General features: G+C 36.1%; 1 long non-coding RNA gene across 1 annotated transcript in view; it reads right to left on the reverse strand.

Annotated features, from left to right (window-relative positions):
- Positions 1-21757, reverse strand: part of LOC134743590 (uncharacterized) — a 199626-nt gene extending 177869 nt beyond the window's left edge. Inside the window, exon 1 of the long non-coding RNA XR_010128031.1 lies at positions 20938-21757. This is a non-coding gene — a long non-coding RNA (uncharacterized LOC134743590). The remainder of the gene's footprint in view (positions 1-20937) is intronic.
- Positions 21758-22037: the final 280 nt, after the last annotated feature.

The following is a 22037-nucleotide window of genomic DNA, read 5'->3' on the forward strand; positions in this document are numbered from 1 at the left end:
AATAAGTTTACTGCGCAGCGCCATAACATACCGCGCAATTCCTATTACCCACGTTGATATACAGCGGATAGATGCGCTCTCTGGGAACTAACTAGAAACTTGCATGCCGGTCTAGATTGATTTATGTCCGCACTGTACTCAAGCTGTATACTGTTGTTTTTCAGTAATAGGTTAGAAAAATATCGTCTTGTCTTTAGCATGTTCTTAGCAGCCTTTTCCATCAATTGTATGCTGATTTAAACAGCGTCCGTTAAATTGCGACACTTGTGACTCGTAAGGCCGATACGTGAGCGACAGCTATCTTTAGCATTATGGACATTAGACATTTTTTTTTGAAATAATTTAGTTTAGGTTATAGTTAATTATTTTTCATTGTTTGAGTTTTCTGTAAATTGAGTAATTAGTAAAATAAGGAGGTGGAGATCTTCGAATAAGGTATTTTTTTTATAAAGTACGAGACTACGAATAGTTACCGAAGAAGTTAATATATCACTTGAATTGTAGTTTCGTATACTAATAGTATTTGTAGTCTTTACAACTAATACCTATGATAATGTGTTTCTTTTACATAAAATATTAAAATTTATTAGGTATCAATTACGGTTTGTAGGATAAAATTAAATATGTATGCTTTATACAGTGTGGAAAGAATGAATAGGCCCTGGAATGAAAGTACCTCAAAACCTAAAGTTAGCATGAAGTATTCTTTTATTTTTCTTGCATTCAAAGATTTTTCATTTTTTTTTTTTCAATTTTGTCTGAAAATATTATTGAATACTAAATATTAGATTTTATGGACATTTTGTACGACAGACGAGTGTAAGGCCTAATGTTTCTTGGATAAATGTATCGAATAGTAGAATAAAATATCGTTTATTTTTTATTTTTTTTAGTCGGTTCGATTCCCGGGTAAAACAAGAGAATTTCAAAAAATCTTTGAATGCAGTTTTGTTTATTTTTAAAAATAAAATAATGTTTCCTTTAAGCAAAACGAGCTAACTTAAGGTTTTAAGGCACTTTCCCTCCAGGGCCATTCATTCTTTCCACACTGTACAATAACACAGACTCCACTCCATTAAGTAGATGATTTCAACTAACGAACTACTATAATTTAACAAAATAATTTAGCTCCTTGAAATTGACGACTGACGATTCTTAAATTCAATTCAAAAAACCTTTTTTTAGAAAAAATGCTAATTGTATTTTGATACCTACATAAGTAAATTACCTTTAACGGTGGCAATCCACCTTGACTTGTGATAACTTGTGACACAGTTATCGATCAATATATTATAGGTACAGTCGCCATCGGATATATCGGAGCAGCCAAGATGCTCACAAATATCTGAACACGCCTCTGTTGTCAAGGCCCTAGAGTGCGTGTTCAGATTTTATTGAGCACCTCGGCCGCTCCAATATATCCGACGGCAACTGTACGTAAAATTTAATCTATCTTGAGTACGTTGGTATAAATTACCCTGTACCACCCATGACAATCAAGTCATTAGTTGTCTCATCCAGTAAATGCATTGCTGATCCCTGGCCTAGGTTGATGACCTATAAAAAGGCTTCATGTGTACGCGGAGTGGCTGTGGGACCCTCAGCAACCTAGTCAATGCGGGCGACCGGATAGCTGCTTACATATAGATCTAGTGTTAAAATATAAAAGGTTTTTATAGGCACATATAACCACAATTAGTAGGCGAAATACAAAATACATTTTATAAATAAATTGCATTTCTTTATTCAAATCTCCGGGATGTCAACGGTCTTATGTATTCATGGGTAAACCTCAAAACGGAACGGACTCAAGAATGTAGGTAGGTAGGTACTTGAAAAAATACAATCATTAAAAATACCTACATTTATTTAAATTATATCATACAAATTCTTGAGGATATAATTATAGTCTTATTGAACTAATATTCCATTCAGAGTTAATTGCTAAACAGGAAACGTCTATTATTTCTTTCTGCGACAATAGATATAGTCTGTCAAGCGATTTCCGTCAGTAGAAAAAGCGGCAAATAAAAAAAATGTAGGCGCGAAAAGTTATCGTCCCATAGAAAATTTTAATTTCGCACCTTTTTCTACTGACAAAGTTGCTTTACCGGCTATAATAGTACTGCCTGTGTTGTGGTACTTATGAAAATAAGATATTTATTTGCTACAGAAATTGTATGAGTTTAATACACATTTCAACCTAAAAACGTGCATGTGTTCGGTACAAGAAAGACAAAACTAAAGTTGTGCTCCTGAACTTTTACGCAAAAACCACAAATGACACAGCTAAGCGCGTGTCAAATATGTGCCTTCGACGTATTCATGTAACTGACAGCACCAATTCTCATTAGAATTCTGAACCTCATTCCAGCAAGTGTGAAAGCTAAGCAGCGGTTACGAACAAATACCTCGTATTTTTAATTCACACGCTTGCAATCTCGACTTTATTCAGCTGGTTTTAAGGTGATTGTTGGTATAGACTAGTGATGCAATACGACTTTACGATAGTTGTTTATGGAGTAGAGGCAAGTGAAGTGACCCGTGGCCGGGTCGAGCTTTTGTTTTGACGTGCGCGAGAGGACAGACGTCGAAGCATGTTTGAATGAGGCGTGCAGCTTTAATTAATGTAAACGAACACGGCACTAGTGCGATCTTAATGGAAACGGGAATAATAATGAAGGGAGATTTAGTGGGTTTGAGCCGATTGCGATTTATTTAATCCTTTTGACCATATTATGCAAACTGTACATGTATGTACATTGAAAGTAATTAGATCTTTTTTGGTATTTGAGACTTACTAACAAAATTACAGACAATAAAGGCCTCGGTTTGTTAACTATAATAAGATTAATAAGGTAAGCAACCTTTCATTTAGTTCATTCCATTTATGTACGTACAAATTGAATACCCCATAATCAGTCGACGTCAAAGACATGTTAACACTTTTGCACCTTACTCCTTTGTAATAAGGCGGAAAGTGTAAACATATCTTTGACGCGGACTGTATAATGTTAGTAATACATTTGGATACACAGTGGAGTTAATTAACTTGTAAACAAGTGATGAAGGCCTAGTCAATTAATAATTAATGGTATAGGTAAAAAGGTTTTTCGGAACTTATGTACGAAATATTATTAGATATTTACCAGTCGCTTTTCGGTGAAGGAAAACATCGTGAGGAAACCGGACTAATCCTAACAAGGCCTAGTTCCCCCTCTGGGTTGGAAGGTCAGATGGCAGTCGCTTTTGTAAAAACTAGTGCCTACGTCAATTCTTAGGATTAGTTGTCAAGCTGACCCCAGGCTCCCATGAGCCGTGGCAAAATGCCAGGATAACGCGAGGAAGAAGAAGAAGCATAACTATCTAAGAAATTTCTTAAGTTTTATTACATAGAAGTGTGGATTCGTATACCTAAGTATATTTTATCTGATGTTATAAATAAATTAAACTCCGTATACAATTTGTATATGTAAACAAAGGTGACATTGACTGCAATCGCGTGAAGTTGTCCCCATAATGCCGTAATATGGCATTAAACAGTTGCTTTAGCACAAATACAGGCCGATAGGTACGAAACAGACAACCCACACTTCAAAACTACACACAATCGTGATATCAGTTTCGAAATGCAAGCCATGGCATTAGCTCGATAGGTTCACAACAACTCGTATTACGAGTCAAATCTGCCTGTTCTGTAGGTTTCTCTGCGTGTGAGTGTGATAGCATTAAGCCTCGCTCGGCACTTGATAATCTTGTGAGAACTGCAAGACACATTTCCACGACTTGTGAACATACATATTTCAAGACAAAAAAATCTTAACATTGTGAAAGCTTAATTTAAAGTTGCTTAAGAATATGTCATTATTATGCATTTAACGACGACGACGTTTTTTGATGGCCTGAATCAGCGATATCTAGGTAGTTTCGAATTGTCGATCAATCTGATTATCAACTCTTCCAGCTCTTGCACGTTTAGCTAAACGTAAAACTCTGCATAAGTACGAGTGGGTATACGACTATACGTATACTTTGATTATTGAGCAAATGCTACTATTACGAGAAGAAAATAAACTAAGAGTATGAAGTTTCTTTAGGCGCAAATACCAAGAATACCTTAGACCATCAATACCTTCCAAAATAATTCGCTTATGTCATCTTTCCAAATTCAAGCGAGACTTTCGCTATGATTCTTTAGCATGCAATACAGCATTAATCATTCAATGGGTGTTCGTTTTCCTCCATTGAATAGCTCCACAGAACATTTATTTGAGTAACTAGCGAGACGCCATTGGGAAACAATGAAACCCACTCGAGGGAACGTCGCTCACTTCGCGCGATATTGAGACGTGCACCTTCGGCACTCAATGCATTCCTATTGACGTGAGGAGCTTGGCTTAATGCGAAATCCGGGTAATATCAAAATTTGAATGGATTCTTTGTGTAGAGGTCAGATAGCCGTAATATTTGAGAAAGAAAATGGAAATAATTAGGACGGGTAACGGTCCACATTCGGACGATTTTTTTAATAAGAGAATGAGATATTTATTGATAAAATTATGGATAATTTTACACGTCACACAGCATACACATCATTATCACAATAATACATAAAATAGTTAATTATACAAGTTAATTATCACAATATTAAATTATTCAGCTATTTTACATTGTTTTATTTTTTGTTGAAATTACATCAGTTTGGGACATCAGCAGTTCTGAATATAAATTCGTTTATTGTGTAACAATCTAAACAAATCAGCATTTTCTTAAGTTTGCTTACAAATATTGCCTCACTAGCTTAATGTTAAATATTGCACCGGTAGATGTCGATTAATGGAAATCTTTCAATAAATACGTATACATAGATTCTAAAAAATCAAACACCGAACCTATGCTATTTTTTGCAATTGAGTTTTATTTACCTTCAACGTGCTTAATATTAATGGTGGTTGATGCCGAAGCCAACACGTAGGAGCCCTTTTGACACTTTAATGAAATGTAAGGGGTACACCGAGCGGATGATGCTCTTGATCGTGTCATGGGACGCACCCAGAGGCAGCACCCGCCAGGGTGACGGACTATTGAGAGTTGATGAAATCTAAAATGAAGTAGGTTATTGGGTGAAAGCGATGGACTAAGTACTGAGCTATGGGATGAGTAACCGGACGCCTGCCTAATGAAACGGTATGCAATTTTATTTCCGGCAGACAGTGACTCGCCCTCACAAGATGGGCCCCCACAAAAAGCGACATCTAGGATGGCTCTAGGACAACACCGGTGTGAGCTGCTCAGGGGTGTCGAGAGGTGTGCGCCGCTAAGTGAAGATTTTCTATGAAACAGTTGAAAGAGCATACCAACAGGCAGACAAAAACGTCATAATAATGGGAGATTTCAACGCTAAGGTCGGACAGCCGAAACCAGAGGAGCATAGGGTCACAGGTAAATATGGTTATGGCTCTCGCAACCAGCGAGGTGAACTACTGATAGACTACTGCCTTGAGAAAAACCTAGCCATCATGAACACATATTTCATGAAAAAATCCAATCGAAAATGGACATGGATATAGCACCAAATGGAAGGACGAAAAACGAAGTTGACTTTATTCTTACAAACCAAAAACAAAGTATAACCAACATTGAAATTATTAACAGAATTGAATTTTCATCAGACCATAGACTAGTGCGAGCAACATGGGTACTCAAACAGCCGAAAAAAAGCCGACACAACTTCAGAAACAAGACCACAAGAAGCCTGCAGACAGATTTTGAAAAAAATTATTTCTTGAAATGCCTCGAAGAAGAAAGACAACCACTTATGACTTTGGCACCAGACGAATTAACACAATTATATCATGATAAGCTAACTAATTGCATCCAGACAAGTTTGAAGCATTCACAGAAGAATAGCCACAACACACAGAAAAGTATATTATCGGACACCACAAAGCAACTAATAGCGAAGCGAACGGAACTCCAAAATATAAGACCCAAAATAAAAGAAATAAAATCAAAGTTAAGTGACATCTACAAAAAAGTAAGTAAAAGAATAAAAGAAGACTATAAAAAGCACAGAGAGTCCAATATTGAAAATCACCTCTACGCTGACGGAAGTGTGAAAAAAGCCTACAAAGAACTCAGAACACATAAAAACTGGATCCCCGAGTTGCAAATTTCAGATAACAATACTGCACAATCTCGAAATCAGATACTTGAAACTGCTACAACATATTACAGGAAGTTATACAGTAGTCAAGAGCAAGAACCACCAAAAGCAGACCTACCAAGAATAAGTGAAGTCCCAGTACTAGATGAAATAGTTATAATGAAACATATTAAAAACTTAAAAACTGGAAAAAGTCCTGGGCCGGATAACATTACAAATGAAATATTAAAAACCGCTGCTCCCTTATTAGTGACACCCTTAGCACATGTATTTAATCTCATCCTTAAATCAGGAACAGCACCCAAACAATGGACGCAGTCAAACATAATACTTTTGTATAAAAAAAGGAAACCCAACGACTCCACTCCACTCTGGCCGGTCTTGACCCGCAAGGAGGGTGGGTGGGACAGGATTCTCTGCCTCTGGCTTGCCTTAACAGAACTCCCCAGGAGCACTCGGGTACGTGGGGTCGCTACTCCCAACACCACACCACAAGCTGCCCTGTGTTAAATATTGTATTGCTAAGCTTATTCAGGTTTTCAAATAAACGAGAATATTAGATTAGTGTAGGAATAATTTATATTGTAATTTATCATTATGAAAGAAATAAACTAAACTAAAGTATTGCTTGGAAAACATATATTTTAGCTGTTGAAGTAATTGTATTTTGGTATGTACAAAATCGCTCGTTATATATTTATATGTATGTCTGCATGTCTCTATTATATTTATTATCATTATATTTAAAAAAAAGAACGCCACAACATATTAGAAACATTTTTGTATAATATACATAAATGTTTCTGTAATTGCATTTTGGTATATTATACCAAAATGCAATTACTTCAACAGCTAAAATATATGTTTTACAAGCCATATTCTCGTTTATTTGGAAATCTGAATAAGCTTACCAATACATTATTTAAACTTCCGAAATTATGATATTCCAATTACAATTGTAAACTGATCCCGGTAACCTGGCGCTTAAGGAAAAATTGCAAATTCATTAATATAAAATTACGATACACGTACGGATTTGCAATCCATTTCTGAATGCTGTTTTTAAAATTATAAATAAATTATGTTTCGGAATTGCGTATATGTATATTATATAACGCATCAGTAATGTTATTCTGCTGAATTATTAATAACCTAAATCATCAAAAGGCTGTTTTGAAACTAGTAGGTATTCAATAATATATATTGCAAACCTTTATATTTTTTGTCAGCTTAAGTATATAGAAACCAAATGGCTGGTTCAGTTCAGAGTAAAAACAGACAAAACTTCAATTCAACAGTTACGCCGGAAATAGGTTTAGATCGAAATATATCGAATAGGTAATCAGCCTAAAAGCTATACCTGGTTAGTTCGCTAACAGAACTGTCCATAAAAAGTCCCCAGTGACTGCGACGAACACTGCAGTAAACTATGCAGCGATTTATAACAGTAATGCGTGGAATAACTAGGCCTGCTTAGCCGTTAATCATAACTCATGCCATTAATTTGCCATCTAGATTTGATAATTTCGACCACATTTATAATCAAGATGCAATTCACAAATCCAATTTATTTAATTAAAATACACACAGTCATCAAACAAGAAACATTATCAAATATTAAAATCTAAAACAAACACGTACATATGTACGTACGTACGTAGATACAATTGGAATTACGACATGTAAAGATACATATAATTTTTGCTAAATATATATTTTTATAGGGGAATAAAATTAGAATATAATAGCATTTATGTTTCTTTATGCTTCAGATATTGATGCCAATTAAATTTACTGATTTTGGTATTTTTACCTATCTGTTTCGTTTTGCTACCGTGAAAACTTCTATTCTAGCCCTGGAAGGTTTTGTCTATTAAGTCTACTTAAGACGTCATAGTCATTTCACCAGTCGCTATTTGGCGAAGGAAATCGCATTGAGTCCTAGTTTCCCTCTTAGAAGGTCAGATGGCAATCACTTTCTTAATAATCTTTTAATAGAAAAAATAAAAACGGCCTAGAACATGTCGGGCCATGCTCAGTGTAGGGTTTCGTAGTTACCATTCTGTCAAAATAGGCCAAACGGGGGCTATTAGTAAAGTAAGCACATTACAAGCATAAGGGAGTACCTTTGCAGCGCTTTGTACATCTATTTACTAAGAAAAGGAGATTTTTTGCAATAACTCAAAAACGACTGGGCCGATTATGTTCGCTATAGTTTTCATTGAAAGTATTTATTAAGCTTTTGTTTCACGATTTTTTTTATGTTGTTTTGGACCAATGTTCAAAAGTTAGAGGGGGGAAACATATTTTTTTTTCTTTCGGAGCTATTATTTTCGAAAACATTAACTGTATCAATAAATGGTTTTTGGAGACCCTTATTCGTTTTTAAAGATCTATCCAGCGATACCCCACACTATTGGGACAAAGCAATAAAAAATAAACATTTTGTATGGTACCCTAAAAATATATAGTTTTTAATTTTATGTATCCATGCCAAATTGCAGCTTTCTAGCACTAACGACCACGGAGAAAATCCTCGGACAAACAGACGGACGGACGGACATGGCGAAACTAGGTATGAGGGTTTCTAGGTGACTACGAAACCCTAAAAACCGACTTCTCAAAACAGTTTGAATTTATATGGCATCATATACCTATAAATTATTGGCTGGTATTTAATTGATCACCAGATATAGTATAATTAATCCATTTCATCACCTTTTTCTAGTAGCATTTCGTTTCTATAAGGGTCGCATTTCTAACCTAACCTATGCGTCGTTAAAGCGTTCCGTTTTGATAATCATCAGCAGTTCCACTTCATCAAATACTACAGTTTTTAATGTAAATGCTTGATTTTCTGATGAAAATACAAAAATCTCTATACGTATGCCTTTAAGATTTGAGGAGTTCCGTCGATTCCTCATGAATCCCATCATGAGAACTCGAGCTTGATAGCTATATAACGAAGAGGAACATCGCCAAACGTGAACTATGCGTCGTTAAAGAGTTCCATTTTCATCATCATCAGCAGTACTACTTCATCAAATGTCACTTTTTTAAATCTAAATACTTGATTTGTTGATGAAAATACTAAAATCATCATGCCTTTAATATTTGAGGAGTTACCTTGATTTCTTATGGATCCTATCACCAGAACTGCGTTTTGCTAAAAACGGGACCAATCTGTATCTGGTATGTACTTACAATCAAAAAAAGAATTTCCAAAATCGGTACAGAAATTACGGAGATATGGAGTAACAAACATTAAAAAAAACAAAACAAAAACAAACCGAATTGATTAACCTCCTCTTTTTGAGATTTGGAAGTCGGTTAAAAATAAGTGCTCCGTGATTTCCGATGAAAAAGAAAGTTGAAGAGATGAAAAAGGAAGATGAAGAAGTATCCATTAACAAAGTTTTGTACGGAGCACTAACTACTGCCTGCGCCAAGATGATGAGATGTTTGACGGGTGGTGACACTTAACCCGTGGATCGCCCCAGTATCACCGTAGTATGGAGTTAGTATCACGCTTGTGATACCTACTAGGGCGCTCCACGGGCGCAAATTCGAACTGTTTCATGGTACCTACCCTAATGCTGTTTTTCTAGCTGTCCGATCAAATACAATTATCCTTTTTATATCAATTTTCTACGCATAGTTACTGATGACATCTAAAAAGAGAAATCATTCAATATATTTCACTCAGCTTAAATATCATTTAATTTTCAATGTTTTTTGTAAGTACCGCAAAACAAATGTTACAATTCAATTATTTTTTACAATGAAAAAACCTATTCAAAGACTCGTGTTGGAGGCGATATCGCTTCCGTTTCGAGCAAAATCTATCTCGTCACAGCAGTGATGCGCGAAGCGGGGCGAAGGAGGGGAGCCAGTCACGCGTAGTAGATTGACAACTGACGTAAAATACCGAAATACAGTCCACGGAGGACACGTGCTCGAAAATCATCGAAAATCTTTTTCGACATTTAAGCGAGAATGCACGTTCCACTGCCAAGCGAATGCTAAACGGACGGAACTGAACAGGAAATGTCCAAGTGGAATGTGCACAGAAAAGTGTTTAAATTCCTTTCATCTCTACTGTCATTTTGTTTCGATTTAGCTTCCTTTTCAAACATCCATTTCGAATGGACTATATAGAGTAGATACTTGCAATAAAAATATAAAATTAAGCTTCGCTAATTTAAATATAAAATAGAATTAAAGCTGCGACTAAACTCGAAGGCATTAAAATAGTGGCTGCCTACACAGCATCCCAGCAAATGTTCCCAAAATACCTTAAAATCAATACAGAAATCTGCCCGAGGCCGGCTAAGTTATTTAAAATGCAGTCGACACGTCATCCGAGTGAAAATGCAATATTCGAGTTGTCCATGCGGATGCACGGTTTTCAATCGCGTTTTTAACACGAAATGTCATTTTAAATATGAACATGATAATATAGACGGCATTAATGTCAACGATATATTGATTTAAAAACGTACTATATATTTATTGCCGCTAAATACTCAAATTTTCTTTATGGCTGCATTTATTTCCCGGCTGAAATATATACCTTTAAGGGAATGAAACACGTACGGAAGGTAAATTTACCGCGAGACACGAGCAAAACATTGTTATTGTAAGCGCGCATGGAGCGAAAAGTGAAAAGGAATACGTTTTAACACGGATGAATGGGAACACATAGGTACGTGTCTTGCACTAAGATAATGAGTAAAATCTAGGAGTAAGATCCGGGAGTTGATATAAAAAGCTGTCGCATACCTAATACAGAATGACGTAAGACACGATAATTTCTTTTTGCATTACGTCCTTTTCGTTATCGGAAATTGGGGGCAGCTCAGTCTCCTGAGCTTTACAAATGATGGCTTTGCTTGCTGATTCCAGCACGTTACATACATCTGCACGCGCCTTTTATATTGTACTTTTCCCGCAGGGTTACATTTAGAATAGAATAGAAATCATTTATTCAGACATCACATCAATACAACACATAATATATATAGCAAATACAAGGCAAAGATAAACAAAACAGTAGAACTAGAGATGTGAAGCCGAAATGGTCTCCACTCAGCAATGCAGCTGGCACGACTGGCGTGGTCAACGGCACTGGTTTTCTGTGGAGCCAACGGAGTGTGTGGGACAGCATAGTGCGGGACGGGACACGTTGTGGACGACGTGACATAATAATATTAAGTACTAATAATATAAATATATATATCGAATTTATTTATATATATATATAAATAAAATAAATAACAAGTAAATGTTTTGTATATATATATATATATATATACAAAACATTTACTTGTGCTTCCGGACTGATATATAGGGGCCATCAAGCTGGTGCCAACTCGTGAGAAAGTTACCTATTCTTCAGCAAATACTATTTATTGACAAGGCTTTAACATAATGACTATATCCATATTTTTTTCGTGAATCACAGTATAATAAAACAGCATCTAAATAAGATATATCTAGTCAAAAGAAAAGTATTTGAAGGTGGCAGACACTTACGTTGTTTCGCACGCAAATTTTGACGCTCACTGTACGTGGGGCCCGGCTATTTTCTAAACTTCTGCGAAGCATTTTATCGCCATAATTTGCTTCGACCAAGTGATTACGGTGCAGAAATAGTATCGATTCCTTTAAAGTATCGATTAAATCCTATAAGGGCTTGACCGGTAGCCACGCTATCGTAATGGTTCTAACGACAGAACCTGTCCCGACCATCAACCGTTGACGGAAGCTGCTACTACCGTTATGGACTACCGGGAGACTTGGCATTGTCCTTTATAAAATGAATTAAATACTATGGGTTTAGGTAAGCTAAATTACTACAAAATAGAAAAATGTTACCTTGTTTAACCTATGACCACTATTTATAAGAATCAAAATTTTGAATGTAGTAGTAGGTACTGGTCAAGATCGCACGGAACCGCTGGGCAGAAATATTGGGTCCTGCAGCTTTGGACGCTTTTCCACTAAAATATGTTTTTAACATTCTCTTTTTCTTTTAAATAAAATGTTTCAACTTTTTAATGTTAATTTGAATTAAGAAACTTAAAAATAAATGGTTGATACAGAGTAGGTATGTCCTTTTAAAATAAATACAAGTTCGGTGAAGGAATTTAATTTCAGTATAATTTCGTACCTTGTCACAGTGACAATAGTGTGAGGTCCCTAGCGACTTTAATATTGATTGTCACTGTGACAATAAGATATGGTATTCGTAAATTATTTTATGATCAATTGATGGCATGTAGACCACATTGGACATTATTAAAATATTTACCATATTCGCTCGTCCCACAAATATCATGTTTAATTCAGATATCGAAATAGATACCTTGCAGCTATCCACAATCCAAACCTCTGCGGACAACCCGCGGGCGGCGGGTGATTTTATGTTGGTTAATATGTAGAATAAATACTTTCTTTTTATGTACGTACATAGTAAAATACTTTTCTCCCTCACTAGCTCAGAAAGCCCTTTTATCCTTTAAAACAAGCGGGGGAAAACGCATTTTATCCACTAGTGGGGAAAGTAATTTGACCTTGGATGGAGCGTGTTCAAGTAGCTTTTGACAGATAACAAAACGTAAAGCGATCATAATAATGGTTCGTTCGATATTAATTATCATTAAATAAATGGTTTGAGAATTTAATAAAAAACACCATAGCTTTATTTAATAATTTTAAGTCATAAACCTTAAATTCCATAAGAAACATTTGTTTTTTTAAATGATGTTGAATGAAATTCTGAACGCACAAGTTGAGTCGATGCAATTTCAAAGCGCATCGTCAGAAATGTCAACATTGTCAACAAAAAATTTCTCACCGACTCCGACACGTAAAATAAAAATATATAACTTACAGAGTTTTCTGTTATAATATCGTATTATCGTTAAAAAAATGAGTGATTCCAGTGATGAAGATGATCTAACGCCTGTGGATGTTGCACTTTCCTCGCTATAGTGAGGGGAAAAGTTTTGTGTTACACACGGGTGCAAATGTATTTTACTTCTCGTGTGTTAAAACACTCGCTACGCTCAGGATTCTATTTTAGAACCACTCGCTTCGCTCGTGGTTCAACTATAGAATCCTTTCGCTTGCTTGTGTTTCAATTTCACACTCGCGGGTAAAATACAACTTTGCACCCTTGTATAACAAATAACTATTTCGCAAATATGTGGAACTCAACGCCTGAAGTAATCAAAACAATTTAAGTTTAATGTCTCTTGGAACTTAAATAGCCAAGCTTAATAGGGTGTGAATGCTTGTGAAAGTTACGATAAATACGACGAATGTCGTTACTTATTTATGTTTACATAAGCAGAAAATTTTCAACTGACAATTGGGTGTAAATATCTCCTTTTAAATTTAAAATCACTTCCTTGTTCTTCTTTAATATTTTTTTTCTAATAATTAAATCCTTGGCATCTGCCAAAATTAATACAAAATGAATATCGTTTATTGAAGTAATAGAATAAACATGTCATCCGGCCCTGTAGTTTCCGTTTTAGTAGTTTTATTTTAAATGTACTCGTATTAATCTAATCTTAGTAAGTAGCCGCTGGGAGCAAACCGAACATCCACGGAACTATTCAGTGATATATCAGTTTAGATCTAGACTAGCCGTGTAAATGTTCCGAACTGTTCTAAGTAGGTACGTAAACCAAGACGGTCTGCGCAGCAATGTCATGGCTCGCATAACTGGTATGGCAAGATACTTGCTTTGAAACTTGGTACCGTGAAACGAAAGCCGTTGGGGACGAATGCGCTTAGCTAGAAGTTGCAGCGTCAACCGGCACTCGGCAATTTTCTAACATCACTTGACTTGATTTGAGAGCAAAGCCGTACAAATATGTACATGCACGGTGGAAAGAATAACGATGCAATTTGAGAAAATAAATGGAAAGGATGCAAAGCTATATTAGTACCTACCCTTCGTTGTTAATTCGTGTAACAAACAATATACAACGTTGAAATACTGTCAGCATCTAACTATCGGTAACTATGATATCATGTAGCGTGAAGATGATATCATAGTCCATTTATGATTACTATTCACCTATTTCTTTTAAATCCATATTTAAAGTTGAATATTTAATATGTATGTGTTTGTATGTAGGTACCTATACTTATACCTACATATAAATTAAAACTTATTACAATAAACAAAATCTTATTCCGATCTAAACACTGAGTGTTTCTTCAAACAAAAACGTCATTTGTGACACTGACCTAATCTAATCCATATCGTTTGTAATGAAAGCTAGTAGATGTCGTATCTCATTGTTCGAATGGCCTGTTAGTTATTAGTTAGCCATATATTATCGCTTAACACATTCACTGCCAGTGATCCGCTAGGCGGGTTCTCTGTTTTTCCCGTGTTATCGGCTACGCTCATAGCGCATAGATCGCGCTAGTAGTGTTAAGTCGAGACAATGGAATCCCTTTGACTCCCATTCCATTAACATATTGCTTCCGAAAGTCAGAAATTGTTTCCCATAATATGACCAACATGAAATATTTACGCTGAGGTCTAAATCTTTTGTACCCGAGTAAGTAGCGACTGAACATAAATCCTCTTAAAAGTGACTATAGCGGCGGGCAGTCCATCATTCCCAGCTTAGTTTCCATTTGTAAGTTCCCGAAGCCACAGCTTGTTTTATATTAAACGCCAGTCCACATTTAGAGGAGAACTAAAACAATTGACGTAACTTTTATAATTCGTAGAACAACGTAGTAGAGTGGCCGAACAGGCTTTATAGGTTACTTTTCGCGCATGTCGCTCATTTGGCACGCCCTACAGCCCAAACGTCTGGACGGTTTTTGACATATGAGGTGTGGTTGAATTCGACAGAATTATGGTAGTAACAAAGGCTATATACATTTTGAAAATGGCGCCCGCTAATAAAAAAAGGGAGGGGGAGGAATTGTTTTTTTTTTTCTTACTATAGCAATATGGGTACCAAATGAAAGCTAGTGAAAAGACCATTTCAAAAATATATGTAAACAGTCAGGTTTTTTCATTTGTTTTAATAATAGTTGCAGTTTAATGTAACCGAATATTATACTGTTATTTAACTTGATATACGTTTCTTTATTTTTGGATATATCTGGTTAATTATTTTTTAACATTATATAGAGGATATTCACAGTCACTTGGTATGTATTTTGGAATAATCCATTTAGTCATGTTCAATTTAGAGCAGTTCAAAGTCAACTGTGGATTGTGAAATTTTTGAACGTTTTCTAATAATTTGTTAGACCAAGTAGTGAAAATGTTACAGTATGTTATATATTTGTGATCTACTCATAAAGCCCTTTCATTTGGTATCCCACTTTTTAAACGAAAAAGGTAATAAACTTTGTACTGCCGACTTTATGACGTCACACTCACAGCAACTACCCCCACCACTTTCGCGCTTGTCATCTCATATATTTGTATTCAGGACATTAAACTGAATGCACTGATATCAAATATACCCATGTCCGAGACGACATGAGCGAAAATCGATTTCTAGAAGACTTCTAGACCAAAAACCGACCCCCTAACATTGCAATAGAAGTAATTACGATAGCACGCATGGATACTGTTGATACTGTGTCGTTCGATGTGACGTTCAGATTTCAACTGCAGATGCATGCTGTTGCGGCGTCGTTGTTGGCGCCGCTATATCTGTCAATTTCCTTGATAAAATGCGTGACGTTCGCCGCCGAATTACTGTCCCGATTATGACGTTCATCCCGTCACTCTCTTGTCATTTTATTTAGCAAGGAAATTGACCGATACAACGGCAGTAACAACAATGCTGCAGCATTAAGCAGCTGCTGTTCACATCCGAACATCACCTTTATGTTGAAATATTTCTGCTCTGTTCTTATTTAACCAGTTTGGAACTTTATTATTTTTTGAATAAAGAGCACACATTTATTTATTATTTTTAAATTAGATAGAACAAAGACTGTGAACTCAAAGACATATCAAAAATATGTATGTACAGCTAACAAATTAAAACTATATTTTTAAATTCGAATATTCTCATAAAAATGTATGCTCTTAGTGAATAAAGTTATTAATCTTCCTGCAGTGAAAGTGCTTTGCTCCGCTGAAACTACTCGTTCTTAAAACATTTTTTCTTTCTTTGTGTTTTAGATATTAAAAATGTTGTTTTCGTTTGTTGTGCATTTTCGTTAACTATTATTTCAACATACTTACATTTTTGGTGTTTAATTAAATAAAAATGCATAGGTGCAACCGGTATATACCGATAGATTTAAATATTCGGTACATAAGGTAATGAACAATGGAATTGAACGGTAATTTTAATAACAAATTTTCCGTGAGGCATATTAAGTCCATATATTTTCTAAGTATAATTAAAGCCCTAAAGGTTGTGAATTATTACTGGTTCAATATCGTAATTCTGCAAAAAGATAATTTGTAAATCCACCTATACCTAGAAAATGCCCGACAATGATACTACAACATTGAAAATCAAGACGTAACAAATTCACTCGCATGAATTTTTTATGAATTTTCATTTAACGCAATATGTCAACTTTGCCAGAGCTATAGACTGCTCTTATGAGCTTCTCATAAATTGCGGTCTCGTAGTCTATTGAAAACACACACAATTCCACTCTGAAAAAGGGGTATGAAATATGAATGCCCTATAGCACTTCCGGCCGGGGCATCTAGGTCGACCATTATAAGACCAGAGATCCCAGTAGTGGAATATGTCTCCATTCTGCGCCCCTAGGCGTATATAATTTAACCCATAAAGGCCCTTAAAGGAGAAAGTTTGCGGAATATTTATTTTATTTGCGGGAATGAGTTTAACCGTTGACGGTAGTGATTATATTTGTTTAATGTCCTTTTGTCAAGTTTGCACTAAGTGCCTACTTAGTGCATTTTTAGAGGAAGTAGAGTGCGTATTAAGATTAATATCTTACATTGACTACTACAATCACTAACATCACCTTAAACAAGACCACACCTTACGATAATATGGATTTGGAATACAATTTAATTAGCAATGACCCTACAAATTTTCTGAAAAATTCAAGGAAAGAAAAACTTCTGTACTGCTTTTGTTGAGGTGGGCATTATGCAATAAAATACTATTGTCTACCAATTGACGTAAATAGTTGAAAATAGAGGTAGTCAACAAGTATATATCACATCAACGAGATCATCCAACCGTTAAATGGGGAAGATTGCATACATTACTATACAATAATAACATCTTGTACTCGTAAACGTTCCATAAAACAAATTAGCACAATGTAGCAAACATAAAACAACAATGGCCTTACCCATCTCAACGATATCCCTCCTTAAACCTCTGAATACATTTGAGCAATAACGTGGCGAAGGCATGTTTTCAGATGTTAATAAATCACTTAACAACGGGTGTTATTATTCGTATTTCCAAAGAAAATTCAACCGTTAAATTGTCACAGGGAACGTTCAGTATAAGCGAATTTCATATCATAATAAGTGCTCCGTGAACAAATAAAGGTTTTCACTAAAAATTAACACCGACCGAACATGAATGTCCCATATTCACTTTTTTATGTAAAGACAATTAAATATAAGGTTTTTGGTAAACACAAATTAAATTAAATTTGTAAGTAAAAGTAAAATTGGTAGGTTATTAATTTACCTATCCTATCTAAGTACTTATATTACTTCAGAGGCATACTTTTTAATGTATGTTATAAATATTGAACACACACATATTATCATATAACGCTCAAAAGCGAATCTTACCAACAATAAAACCTAGATGGATCGATTTTTCACCCTCGTTAAAAATTAAATCCAATCATTTTAATACCCGGGCAAAATAAAACTCGGACAAAATAATTATTTTAAAAATGTACCCTAGTTTGATCGAATTGTCCTTTTCATACGTCCCTATATTGTAAATTTCATCGAAATCGTTACAGCCGTTTTTGAGAAATTACCAAAAAAAATGCAAACGTATCTGAAAAATATGATAAACTATTTTCCGCTACTATAAGTAACGTAGTGTCATGATTTTTTAATAATTATATCAAAAAGTGCAAGCAAATATGAATTTTACTTGGCAACATTCTTAAAATATCTGAATTTAATATTAGGGTAAGTAAGTAAGTAAGTAAGTAAATATTCTTTATTGCACCAAAATTATACATTTTACATACATGTAAAACTACAAAGAAATATTAAAAGAAAAAATAGAACCAGGTAACAACAGGCGGTCTTATCGCTAAAAAGCGATCTCTTCCAGACAACCTTTGGGTAGCAGGAAATGTAGAACTCATACAAAAGTCAACAGGTAGTGCAAAGAGCTAAATATGGAGACTATTAAACACAAACACACATACTACAATTACTACTTATACATATTACTAAAGTATTAAAACGAAACCTAACACACAAATAAATATACAATACAATATATATATATATATATATAATATATATTTATACAAGCATATATACAATATATAAAATGGCAACTTAAGGCAGAGATAGAAAGTATAGTTTTAGCTGATTTTTGAATATGGGGAGAGATTTAGCTAATCTTAATTCTACTGGTAAAGCATTCCACAGCCGAACAGCCCGGAAGGTAAAAGAGCTATTATAAAATTTAGAAGTAGATGAGGGAGGAGCAAGAATATGAGTCTGAGAACATCTGATAGAGGAGAGATACTTGAAACGCTCTTTGAGATAAGGTGGTGTAGCGGGGTTAAAGAGAATGCCATAGAGAAGGGCGAGAACATGAGAGTCACGGCGAAGACGAATAGGAAGCCACTTGAGCTGAGAACGGAACTGTGACACATGGTCAAATTTGCGCAGACCAAATATAAACCTTATACCGAGATTCTGGAGGCGCTCGAGCTTATTCAGCTGGTCCTCCGTAAGGTCGAGATAGCAAATGTCGGCATAATCTAAAATGGGCAATAAGAGGGATTGAGCTAGCGCAATCTTAGTGGCGTAAGGCAATAAATTACGGAGTCTGCGGAGTTATGCAGTTGCAGCAAACATTTTCCTGCTAACCTCATTCACCTGAGGTACCCAAGAGAGACTCAGGTCCATCATGACACCGAGATTCTTTACCTGGAGAGAGTAGGGAATCTGAGGGTAATGGGTAATGTTTAATGACTTACCTGGCAACACTAAGCGGGAGTTAAAGAGACGGTTGTTCAGACCCGTCCACTTGGATTGGGGAAGTCAAGGAGACAACATCTTGATGGTAACGGGTGAGCAAAGTTAAAGAGGTACCTCCATTTTATAATACGAGCAATCATAGAGATATGTGTTATAATAGTAGTAAGGCTGCAAAGAGACTGCAGCGCAGAGCGCAGACCTCGAATGTTTGGGAGTAGACACAAATAGCTTTCTTCGAAATCGAAGCCTTCTACATAAACGTTAATTTTATACAGTTCATGACCCGTAAATTCCCGTGAATTTGATAAGCTCAAATCAATAAAATTGACCGTTGCGTAAGTTTTGCACATATTTGTTTCCATGCAATACCATGTTTTTTTTTTATAGGTATGTACCTACGATACAAAATCTAAATTTCAGTTCATAAAAATTATGATGTTTTCATGTCTGAGGTGCATAAACGAACAGAGAATATTTAATTCCTAGTCACGCACGTCTGCATTTTAGTTCACTTGAGTCACTTGAGTGCATAGATACCTATGTATCGGCTCTTTGTATGTTCACATAATACCTCTCGCGACAATTCTAAGCTTCTGAGTAGGCACTATTTGATCGATCTGGAATATTCTATGGCCTCATCTTTAGGCTGGTTAAGAGTGAAATCTAGAGTTAAATGCACAAGTATTTACTCCTATACGTTTACCTGAGGTGGTTATTAAAAAGTTTTTATGGTCAGCTACGGACTTATTGAATGCTTGGCTGCATGAAACTGATTTGTACATGTTAAGTACGTAAAAATGTAATTTATGAACTAATTTTAGTCCGAAAACTTAACACCCTTAAATATAAAAAAAACACTGCGCAACTTCTTTACCAAACTCCTGAGATAAGTGGTGAAACTAGAGCTTACCTATAATTTGATGGCTGCTGTACTTAATATTTAATCTGTTCGACCATTGAAAGTAAATACAACAATAAATCTTATAGATAAATAATCATCAGCGGTTTGACTTATGGTGCAATTAATTATTCACGTAGTTATTGCGTGGTGTAGTGGATCTAAAAATACAAATAGGTACAAGCTCGCAGTCATTTGATAATTAAGCCAGTGCAGGTGAGAAGTGTTGAAAATGTTTATGAGCTACGACGTATGACGTGTATTGCGAGTCGAGAAATAAAATAAATTTTGAAAAATTGAAAGAAAGTAACTGTAAGTTAAAACTCGTCAACGCAATGATTATTGAATAATTGAACGCAACATGATTAATATTGTTAATTAATAACTTTAAATATCAAGGGAATCTGTAATAACTTTTTGCGCTATATATAATAACTTAAACTTCCAGTCAAAACATTCGATGATAAACTGAAATTCTGCTAACGAATGGTGTCTTTGCCTCGACTCGTAGTCGTTATGAATGAGCCGTGCTATTGTTGCAGATATATCTCCGAGCTTACAGCTAGCAAACGTCTGCCTCCGGCACATCAGTCAGCGTTTTAATAATTCAAATGTCGGAGGCCGAGGCAGACTGCGCGCCGCGTGTGTGACCGCCGTAAATACGCCGCTTTACAGACCACTTACCTGTTTGACAGATGCAAATGAAACGCGAAGGCAGCGCGCTTCACTTCAGAAGTTCAGACACTTTCCGTCAATCCAAATAATCCTTTATTTACGGTAGGACACAAGCCCTTAAAGTTTAAATGCTGACGCGTTGTATTTAGATAGTCCGGAACACTGAGAAAACTTCGAAACTTAAGAACTTTGAAAGAATACTGACCGTTACTACGGAGCCCAGGTTAACGGGTCTGTGAAGGGTTAAGCGCTAGGGATATGTTGTTAAGAGTCGCGTCTAGGACGCGGCGTGTACGTTAGTACCGGTAGGGTTCGGAGAGATCGCACGTCGCGGACAGGAGAGGTGGACGTCGGACACACGACCGAGGAGACCGAGTCGACGTGAGTGACGCCGGGCGCCTCCCGCCCGCCGAGCGCCGCTCGCCGCGCCGCGCGCCGCGAACCGGGAGCAAGAGGGATGCAGCGAGTGGAGTCCCGCGCCCGCGAATATCGCCGCTCGGATCACATCGCCAGAGTCTCAAGTACCCTCTACTGCAGCGCGAATTCCGAGAGGGAGGGTTCAAGTCTACGCTATTCCTATATGACACAAACAACTCCTCACGTGCCCGGCTAATAAAATACGTAAGGCTTTACCATTAGAGTCTGTTTAGGTTTGATAGTCTCGAGATGAACACCTGACGTTCGGCGTCATATCGAAAAACATATGCCCCGGTTGGCTAGGTGTAGCAAATACCATAACGAATACTTTGGCTGAACACGCGCCATATTATGCAACGTTACAGGCTTGTATTGTGCACTCTGAAATTTCCTTGTCCTTCGTACAGGCGAGCTTTTAGAGGGGTGCCTTTGCTTTGTGCTCGTATTCAAAAACAATGTTGCAAGATACTGGTGAATCATGATAGTATATCTAAGACTACCTATTTAAAACCATGAAACCTAACATGGCCTATGTTGTATTGTAATTTCATCAACACTGGCTGTTAAGTAGGTAGGTACCTAATAGCTTTTTATATAGTCTCTGTGGTATCTAAAAGACTGGCAAACTCATTGTAAAGTACATTATGCTTTTATGAATTAAAGTTATTTCCCATCGATTCTTTTAACCGGAA

This window comes from Cydia strobilella, chromosome 8 (assembly GCF_947568885.1).
Source record: "Cydia strobilella chromosome 8, ilCydStro3.1, whole genome shotgun sequence".
Classification (NCBI taxonomy): Eukaryota; Metazoa; Arthropoda; class Insecta; order Lepidoptera; family Tortricidae; genus Cydia; species Cydia strobilella.